An 11,320-nucleotide genomic window follows, 5' to 3' on the forward strand; every position below is an offset into this window, starting at 1 on the left:
GCGAGGGGAGCTGATTTTTAGGGTTTCGACGGGGTAGAAGAAGGAGATTTCGGAGGGGGGTCTTTATATAGGCATAGAGGGATCTAGGAGAGTCCAAATGAGGTGCGGTTTTTGGCCACGCGATCGTGATCGAACGCTCTAGATGATGGAGAAGGTTTTGGTGGGTTTTGGGCCAACTAGGAGGGGTGTTGGGCTGCAACAGACACGAGGCCTTTTCGGTCCCTCGGTTAACCGTTGGAGCATCAAACGAAGTCCAAATGGTACGAAACTTGACAGGCGGTGTACCGGTAGTAAACCAAGGCCGCTTGGCAAGTCTCGGTCCAATCTGGAAATGTTTAATCCCCACACACGAAAGAAAGGTAGAAATGACCACCGAAGGAGAACAAAGCGCCGGAATGCAAAACGGACAACGGGGAAAATGCTCGAATGCATGAGATGAACACGTATGCAAATGCAATGCACATGATGACATGATATGAGATGCATGACAACGGCAACAACACACGGAGACAAAAACCCGAACCCGAGAAAATAAAATAACTTAATGCCGGAAACGGCAAGAGTTGGATTACATATTGGGTAAATCATATGCGGGGTGTTACAACACTCCACCACTACGAAAGGATCTCGTCCCGAGATCTAGGACTGAAAGAACGCTGGGTACTCAGAACGGAGGTGATCCTCGCGTTCCCAGGTAGCTTCACGGTTGGAATGGTGTGACCACTTGACTTTGAGGAATTTGATTGACTTGTTGCGAGTCTTGCGTTCAGTCTCTTCAAGAATAGCAATGGGGTGCTCACGATAAGAGAGATCTTCTTGGAGCTCAATGTCCTCGAAGTTGACGGTGCGGTCAGGAGTCTTGAAGCACTTTCGGAGCTGAGAGACATGGAACACATCATGAACATTTGCAAAGTTTGAAGGAAGCTCGAGTTGATATGCGAGATCGCCTCTCTTGCTGACAATCTTGAAAGGTCCCACGTATCTAGGGGCAAGCTTCCCTTTGATACTGAAGCGACGAGTACCTTTCATAGGAGAGATGCGGAGGTAAACATGATCTCCGATCTCGAAAGCCAAATCACGGTGCTTACTATCATAGTAGCTCTTCTGGCGGGATTGGGCTGCTTTGAGGTTATCTCGAATGACTTTGCACATTTCCTCTGCGTCTGTGATTAAGTCATTTTCGAGAAGCTGACGTTCACCAGTTTCAGACCAGTTGAGAGGGGTATGGCACTTCCTGCCATACAGAATTTCAAATGGGGCCTTGCCCGAACTTGCTTGAAAACTGTTGTTGTAGGAGAATTCAGCATAAGGAAGACAATCCTCCCACTTCATGCCGAAGGAGATCACACAAGCCCTGAGCATATCTTCAAGAATCTGATTGACACGCTCGACTTGACCGCTAGTTTGAGGATGGAAAGCTATGCTGAAGCGGATGTTGGTGCCCATGGCCTTCTGAAAAGAATCCCAAAACTTGGAGGTAAAGATGCTGCCACGGTCTGAAGAGATCACTTGTGGAATACCGTGCAGAGAGACAATCCGAGAGGTATAGAGTTCCGCCAATTGAGCTGTAGTGATTGACTCTTTGATAGGCAGAAAGTGAGCCACTTTAGTGAGTTTGTCGATGACAACGAATATAGCATCATTGCCACGTTTGGACTTTGGAAACCCAGTCACGAAGTCCATCTCAATGTGGTCAAACTTCCATTCTGTAATGGCAAGAGGTTGGAGGAGACCAGCTGGACTTTGGTGTTTTGCCTTCAGTCTTCTGCAGACATCACACTCATTCATGAATTGAGCAATCTCGCGCTTCATTTGAGTCCACCAATAAGCCTGCTTGAGGTCTTGATACATCTTCGTGCTCCCAGGGTGGATGGAGAGGAGAGAATTGTGAGCCTCATTCATGATCACTTTACGAAGGTCACCTTTGGGCACAACAATGTGATCCTCGAAGAAGAGAGTATCCTTGTCATCAAGGCGGTAGCACTTGTACTTGGGTTGACTCTTGGCAATCCCAATCTTCACCTTTTTCACCATAGCATCAAGAAGTTGAGCTTGGCGAATCTGGTCTTCCAAGGTAGGAGAGACTTGAAGGTTGGCGAGGAAACCTTGAGGAACAACTTGCAGATTAAGTTTGCGGAAAGCTTCACAAAGCTCGGGTTGATAAGGCTTGAGAATCACACTGTTGCAATAAGCCTTTCTGCTCAAAGCGTCAGCAATCACATTGGCCTTGCCTGGAGTATACTCGATACTCGGATTATACTCTTGAATCATTTCGACCCATCGAGTCTGCTTGAGGTTGAGATTAGGCTGAGTGAAGATGTACTTGAGACTCTTGTGGTCAGTGAAGATGTCCACTTTTCTTCCCAATAAGAGATGTCTCCAAGTCAAAAGAGCATGCACAACTGCCGCCAACTCGAGATCATGAGTGGGGTAGTTCTTCTCATTGGGCTTCAACTGGTGAGAGGTATAAGCAACAACTTTCTTCTCTTGCATCAACACTGCGCCAAGACCTTGGAGAGAGGCATCACAAAAGACCTCGTATGGCCTGGATTCATCAGGCGGAGTCAGAACTGGAGCGGTGACCAATTTCTCTTTCAAAGTGTTGAAAGCAATGTCACATTCCGGAGACCAAACGTACTTGACGTGCTTCTGGAGAAGATTTGAGAGAGGCTTCGCGATCTTAGAAAAGTTTTCAACGAATCTTCGGCAGTAGCTTGCGAGACCGAGGAAGCTACGGAGTTGCTTCACGTTCTGAGGAGGTTCCCAATTCACAATTGCAGACACCTTCTCAGGATTCACTGCAATGCCCTTGGCAGAGATGATATGACCAAGATAAAGAACCTCATCGAGCCAAAATTCGCACTTGGAGAACTTGGCGTAGAACTGGTGTTCTCTGAGCTTATCGAGCACCAAACGCAAGTGCTTGGCATGATCTTGTTCTTCGAGAAAACCAGAATGTTGTCGAGATAGACCAAAACGAATTCATTGGTGTAGGCGTTGAAGATGAAGTTCATCATGCGAGAGAACGTCGGAGGAGCGTTGACGAGGCCAAAAGACATGACAGTGTATTCATATGAACCATAGCTTGTCCTGAAAGCCGTCTTGGGAATATCTTGTTCACGGATTCGAATCTGATGATAACCCATACGGAGATCAAGCTTGGAGAATACTTGGGCACCTTTGAGTTGTTCGAACAGCTCGTTGATGTTGGGAAGTGGGTATTTGTTCTTGATGGTCTTCTTGTTCAATGGACAGTAATCAACACAAAGTCAGTCCGTTCCATCCTTCTTCTTCACAAAAATAACACCACAACCCCACGGAGAAGAACTAGGCCGGATGAGACCCATTCTCTCTTGAATATCGAGTTGCTTCTTCAGCTCCTTCAACTCTTCAGGTCCGAGCTTGTAAGGACGCTTGCACACTGGTTCCGTGCCAGGCTCAAGATCGATGATGAATTCAACTGGCCGTTGCGGAGGCATTCCTGGAAGCTCTTCTGGAAAGACGTCTTGATATTCGCAAACGACTGCAATTTGCGAGATAGCATCCAGTTCACCCTTCTCATTGAGAGAAAATAGACGGATGGTATCATCACGAGCGGCAAAGACAATTACATCCTCAGATGAATGAGTCAATTGAATCTGCCTGGCTGCACAATCAAGATGCGCCTTGTGCTTAGAAAGCCAATCCATCCCGAGAATAAGATCAATATCTGAGTTACCAAGAACCATTGGGGAAGAAAGGAACTTGTAGTCGCCCAAGGTGATAGTAACATCTGGCACCTCCAGACTTGCACTCAAATGTTTGCCAGGAGAAATGATATCCATTTGTTTGCCCAAATGAGAAGAAACGAACTCATGCTTGGTAAAAAATGGCTTTGACATGAAACAATGCGATGCACCAGTGTCAAAAAGAACTCTTGCGGGAATATCGTTAACAGGAAGGTTACCCATGATGACATCTGACGAGTCCTCTGCCTGAGCTGCGTTCATCAAGTTGACCTTGGCATGCTTGGGGTTATGCTTGACCACAGCTGTACTTGCTGATCTCACAGGAGGAGGAGGAAGACGCCTCTGATTGAAGCATTTGTTGGCATAGTGACCCTTCTGTTGGCACTTGTTGCACGTGACCTCTGAAAGCGGACGGTGATACGGAGCACTTGATCTTGGAGCTTGAGACAAAGTCTTGTTCTGAAAACCAGGGTTGGGTGGGTGGGAAGATCCACTGCCACCTTTGCTCTTCTGATACGGCTGACGGAACGGAGGAGGCGGAAGCCAATACTTCTGCTGCTTGGCCACTTGAGTAGAGGAAGAAGGAGTAGCATCTCTGACTCGCTTCTTGGAAGCATCACATCTCAGTTGAGCGGCCTCTTGCTTCAGTGCCATGTTGTAGAACTCATCGTACCTCAAGGGCTCAAAGAGAACAAGTGCTAGCTGAATTTCTTCCTTGAGACCACCCCTGAACTGGTATATCATGCTCTTCTCATCAGGGACGTCCTGCTTAGCAAAGCGGGCGAGCTTCTGAAACAACTTTTTGTAGTCATAGACAGACAAAGAGCCTTGCTTCAGGTTGCGGAATTCCTCACGCTTGCTTTCAACCACACTCTGAGGGATATGATGAGCTTTGAAATCTTGACGGAATTCATCCCAGGTTTGCAATGGTTCCAGCCATCACAGCTTGCCATGCCTCCGGAGGAGGTGGAGGTGGTGGCGGATCCTGATTCTGATTCTGATTGGTGCTCTTAGCGGGAGCCATCCTGAAGAGGTTGACCACCGTTAGCACATTGACAGATAAAATGAAGCTGAATCCAACGGAATGAAAATTGCAACATAAAGTCTTCACATCCGAACAAAATGAACGAATGCATTCCTCTTGAAATTGTCACATATCCATAAATTGAGAAGCCACTTAGAAATTAGGTAGAGGAATAAATCAACAAGGTATGGATCAAGAACGCATACTCGGTAAGAAATCCCAATCTCAAACCAAATATCCGTGGAAGAAGAGCTAGAGCTACAAGAATTCCCACCTACGAAACTCCCGAACCTTTCCGGTTATGCAATCAGGTGTTGGGGATACAGGGGAAGCATAATATCTCACCCAAATCTAGCAAATCCTACATCCAGCTATATCCATCCTTCAACACATAACCGAGAAAACTTCGGAAACCATCTACCTCAACCTTCGAAAAGCATCCGTTATACAAGTTATGGCGATACTCCCGAATTCCTGCCCCAGTACTGGGTGGCGTCGAGGTTATCTCACCAACGAACTGCATAAAAGAGATTTTCGATGTCGGCGTACTAAACTTAGGTATTCCAGAACTGCAACGATAAAATTGTGACGACAACACCTCGGAGCTCAACTCCCCGGGACACTGCCACAACCCCTAAAGATAGGAGGCACCAAGAACAATGTTCTCGTCACAAAACCATCGGAACAATTCCAAGATACCCGCATGATCCTAAATTTTTTTAGTGAAATTTGAGAAGAGAAGAGTCAAAACTCTACGTCAGGATGCCTTACCAGAGCGATGAGGAGACTGGAGAGTAAAAAGAATTCCTAAACTCTCCGATATATAATTCCTAAATGACTCAAAACATTTTTCTAGACAAAATTCGGCCGCTAAAAACGATCAATCAGTGGGGGCTCCTAAGGTCGGGGAAGGCTCTGATTACCAACTTGTAACGCCCTCGATGCGGCTATAGCTCCCACGTGTCGAGGCACGACTTAGAGGCATAACCGCATTGAAAGCAATGTCGCAAGTTAGGCAATCATCACAACATCCCATGTAATATAGATAATAAAAGGGGAGATACATAGTTGGCTTACACTCGCCACGTCAATCAAAGTACATAAATAGCATTACAACATTCAAACACTCATGGCCTGACTACGGCTCCAAAATGAAAGATAAACCCAACATGCGACACGGTCCCGATCACCCCAACTGGGCACCACTACTGATCATCAGGGAAAGACACGTAGTAACGGGGTGAGTCCTCATCGAACTCCCACTTGAGCTCAAGTGCGCCATCTGGAGTGGAATCATCAGGCCCTGCATCTGGTTTGGAAGTAATCTGTGAGCCACAGGGACTCAGCAATCTCGCACCCTCGCGATCAAGACTATTTAAGCTTAATAGGTAAGGCAAGGAAAATATGTGGAGCTGCAGCAAGCGACTAACATATATGGTGGCTATCCTGTTCGCAGAAGAGAGTGAGAAGAGAGGGCAAAGCACGAACGAGAAAACTAGAGAAAAACCTGCGCAAGCATTACTCCAACACCGTGTTCACTTCCTGGACTCCGCCGAGAAGAGACCATCACGGTACTCACACTGTTGGTTCATTTTAATTAAGTTAAGGTTCAAGTTATCTACAACCGGACATTAACAAATTCCCATCTGCCCATAACCGCGGGCACGGCTTTTGAAAGTTCAAATCCCTGCAGGGGAGTCCCAACTTAGCCCATGACAAGCTCTCACGGTCAACGAAGGAATAGATCTCCTCCCGAGACGTTCCGATCAGACTCGGTATCCCGGTTCTTCAAGACACTTCGACAAGTTAAAACAAATCTAGCAACACCGCCCGAATGTGCCGACAAATCCCGATAGGAGCTGCACATATCTCGTTCTCAGGGCACACTCAGATAGGTCAAGCTACGAGTAAAACCAACCCTCGAGTTTCCCCGAGGTGGCCCCGCAGGCTGCCTGGTTCGGACCAACACTCAGAGGAGCACTAGCCCGGGGGGGGGGGTTAAATAAGATCACCCTCGGGCTCCAGAAACCCAAGGGAAAAAGAGGCTAGGTGGCAAATGGTAAAACCAAGGTTGGGCATTGCTGGAAAAGCTTTAATCAAGACGAACTATCAAGGGGTTCCCATTATAACCCAACCGCATAAGGAACGCAAAATCCGGGAACATAACACCGATATGATGGAAACTAGGGCGGCAAGAGTGGAACAAAACACTAGGCGAGAGGCCGAGCCTTCCACCCTTTACCAAGTATATAGATGCATTAAGATAACAAGGCAATATAATGATATCCCAACAAGTAAATAATGTTCCAACTAGGAACGGTCTCCAAACTTCACCTGGAACTAGCAACGCTATAAGAGGGGCTGAGCAAGGCGGTAACATAGCCAATCAACGGTTTTCTAGGAAATGGTGGGTTAGAGGTTTGACATGGCAATTTGGGAGGCATGATAAGCAAGTGGTAGGCATCGTAGCATAGGCATAGCAAAAGAGCGAGCATCTAGCAAAGCAAAGATAGTAGTGATTTCGAGGGTATGATCATCTTGCCTGCAAAGTTGTCAGAGTTGACTGGATCCTCGAAAGCAAACTCAACGGGCTCCTCGTTAGCGAACTCGTGTCCCGGCTCTACCAAAACAAGACAAACAATCAACAAGGACACAATCAACCATGTGCAAGGATCAAACAACATGATACAAAGATGGTATGCTATGCGGGATGCAATATGTGATGCATATGCAAGATTTGACAGGGAATGCATGAACCTGGCCTCAACTTGGAAATCCAAGTGTGCCACTAGAAAGATGAGATGAAATCGCTTGAAAACGATATAAAGATCACCGGAATCGGAGTTACGGTTTGGAAATGGCAAGCGATTCAAATATGACACCGGTCTGTGATTTACAGCAAGTAACCAACTAAATGCAACAAGATGAACATGCTACAGCACCCAAACATGGCAACAAAATACATGGCAGGGATCCATTCATGATGCTTAACAAAAGACTAGCACTGAGCCATGGCCAATTCATCCATTAACAGGTTCAAACAAGCATGGCAAAATGCATTTGACAAACAGATTTCAGACTTAGTGAAATTAACACTTGTCTGGAATTTCAGATCAGATAGCACTCTTTGGAGCATGAAAACAATATGCTACAGGATCTGAACATGGCAAAGTAAAGCATGGCATGGAGCTACTCAAAGAGCTTAACAAAAGTCCCTTAGTGACCTTGAGCCAAAAGGGATCAGAAAATACATATGCAAGCATGTAAACATGGCAAAAACATAATCAGTCCTCAGACTTAGTGAAAACTGGAGCATGCTGAAAACAGATATCAAGTAGGCATGTTTACGAGCTTGATGCACTCACTACAGAGCAAGTCATGACAAAGCTAAGCATACACCCATCAAGAATACACAACATGCAAGGTAGACATGGCAAGAACAATAGCATAGCATGCACGGATCAACTACAATATCCTCGGCAAAATTGCTAACAAGTAGACAATCTGCCCAGATTCACGAAATGACAAAAGTGGAGCTCGATTGAGTCAAGCTAGGGTACTCCATAATTGCAAACAAAGACATGGATGGGTAGAGCACTACAATATTAACAAAACATCCTTACTGATCATCCTCAAAAGAGGCACGGATCACTAGGAAACAACATGAACATATGGCAATATGAGATAAACAGGTCAAGGACTTGGTGGAAATGCTAAGTCCCTGAAATCAGCATTAACAAATGCCTCACTTGGCAAGCTTGTGCTAGTCACCACACACATCACAAAAATACATGGGTTGCACCTCTGGATAGATGGCAAAACATATAACGAAACTCATGAAGAGCTCAGGGGCATATCATGCACACAATAATCATGGCAAAAATGACAAATATCTAATTGGAGCAGCAGATCTGACAATTATCTCAAATAGCATTCTTCTAACAGCATTTCGGGCACCAAGATGAACTCAAATGAAAATGATGCAATGAGATGAAATGATGTACTCTTTGAGACGAACATTTTAATATGCTATATGCCCAAAATGGAGCTACGGATGCAAAGTTATGATGCGATGAACAGGAGCAAATAATTAGTGTTTCGGGCAGAAAAGTCAACCCAGACGAGATCCGTTTCCAGATCTGGCCGGCGCGGTCTACGAGGTTCACCGAAGACAGAGTCGAGGTCGCCGGAGTTGCTCGGGGAGGCGGTGTTGGGGGAGGAGGAAGGCCGGCCGGTGAGGGAGCTTGCCGGGGCGGCGTGGTGCGGTGGAATGGCGAGGCGGAGGGGCGGCAGACGAGGTCGTCGGGCGGCGCGGAGGCTCGCCGGAGTGCGGCTTGCCGGCGAGAGGCGGGGCGCCGGTCGGAGGAAGGCGGCGGTCGGGCGCCGTGGAGGAGGAAGACGACGGCGGGCGCGGGCGTGAGGCGGCCCGGATCGGCGCGGGAGAGGGCCCGCCTTGGGCCCGGGCGGGCCGGCGGCGCTGGCAGCGAAGTGGTCTCCGCGGGGGACACGTGGCGGCGGCTGATTGGCGGCGGCGGATCGGGCGGACGAGTCCGGTCTGATTCGGACACGTCCGGCGGCGAGGGGAGCTGATTTTTAGGGTTTCGACGGGGTAGAAGAAGGAGATTTCGGAGGGGGGTCTTTATATAGGCATAGAGGGAGCTAGGAGAGTCCAAATGAGGTGCGGTTTTCGACCACGCGATCGTGATCGAACGCTCTAGATGATGGAGAAGGCTTTGGTGGGTTTTGGGCCAACTTGGAGGGGTGTTGGGCTGCAACACACACGAGGCCTTTTCGGTCCCTCAGTTAACCGTTGGAGCATCAAACGAAGTCCAAATAGTACGAAACTTGACAGGCGGTCTACCGGTAGTAAACCAAGGCCGCTTGGCAAGTCTCGGTCCAATCCGGAAATGTTTAATCCCCACACACGAAAGAAAGGTAGAAATGACCACCAGAGGAGAACGAAGCGCCGGAATGCAAAACAGACAACAGGGAAAATGCTCGAATGCATGAGATGAACACGTATGCAAATGCAATGCACATGATGACATGATATGAGATGCATGACAACGGCAACAACACATGGAGACAAAAACCCGAACCCGAGAAAATAAAATAACTTAACACCGGAAACGGCAAGAATTGGATTACATATTGGGTAAATCATATCCGAGGTGTTACATTTTGCCACGTCGTTCTCCTCCTCCATGGTATCCGAACTATCCTGCCGATCGAGCTCGACCTATCTTTCTTTGTACATGCGCACTCAAGGTGAGTCATGAATTATGTCGCAAGGCAGCACCGCCTCAGCGTCGTATACCATAAAAACAGTGTGTATCCGGTAGTGCGATTCTGCATGGTACGCAGCCCCCATAGTACGGAGTCGAGCTCCTCTACCCAATGAGTGTCTGATTCCTTTAAAGACCGGACTAATCTGGGTTTAATGCCGCTCATGATAAGACCATTCGCTCGTTCGACTTGACCGTTAGTTTGCGGATGATAGACAGAAGCATGATCGAGCTTGATGCCCATGTTGCTGCACGAAAGTTTCACCTCGTCGGCTGTACAGTTCGTGCCATTGTCAGTGATGATGTTGTGGGGGATGCCATAACAGTGTACAACCCCGGATATGAAGTCTATCACCGGTCCGGATTCAGCCGTTTTGACAGGTTTGGCTTCTATCCATTTGGTGAATTTATCCACCATGACCAATAAGTATTTTCTCTTATGGGTTCCCCCTTTGAGGGGTCCGACCATATCGAGCCCCTAGATCACAAAGGGCCAAGTAATGGGGATTGTTTGGAGGGCGGTAGGTGGCATGTGGCTTTGGTTTGCAAAAAGCTGGCAACCGACACAATGCTGTACCAGATGTTGTGCATCTGCCCGGGCTGTCGGCCAATAAAAACCTGTATGGAAGGCCTTGCTTACAAGGGCCCGGGCTGCGGCGTGGTGGCCGCCGAGTTCGGCATGAATTTCTGCCAAAAGCTTCCGCCCTTCCTCTTCGGAGATGCACCTTTGAAGGACTCCAGTTGTGCTTTTCTTGTAAAGCTCTCCCTCATGGACCTTGTAGGCTTTAGATCGCCGCACTATGCAGCGGGCCTCGTTTTGGTCCTCGGGTAATTCCTGTCTGATTAGGTAGGCCAGGAATGGTTCTGTCCACGGGGCGATGACGGCCATTATCACGTGGGCTGAAGGTATTATTTCGGTGGCAGAGCCTCCGATTGTGTCAGAGTGTTCGGCATCTGGGGTTGTGGCCGGGCCCGGACTATTTTTGCCGGTATCCCCTTCCCATACCACGGATGGTTTAAATAGTCTTTCCAGGAAGATGTTCGGAGGGACAGGGTCGCGTTTATTGCCGATACAGGCTAGGATGTCCGCCGCCTGGTTGTTTTCCCGAGCCACATGATGTTATTCAAGCCCCACGAGCCGAGCTAACATTTTGAGGATGGCGTTGCGATATGCCGCCATTTTCGGATCCTTGGCATCAAAGTCTCCATTTATTTGGGATATTGCGAGGTTCGAGTCCCCACGCACCTCTAGGCGTTGGATGCCCATGGAGACTGCCATCCGG

The sequence above is a fragment of the Triticum urartu genome, chromosome 1A, assembly GCF_056163025.1.
Source record: "Triticum urartu cultivar PI428250 chromosome 1A, HENAU_Tu73, whole genome shotgun sequence".
In the NCBI taxonomy this organism is placed as follows: Eukaryota; Viridiplantae; Streptophyta; class Magnoliopsida; order Poales; family Poaceae; genus Triticum; species Triticum urartu.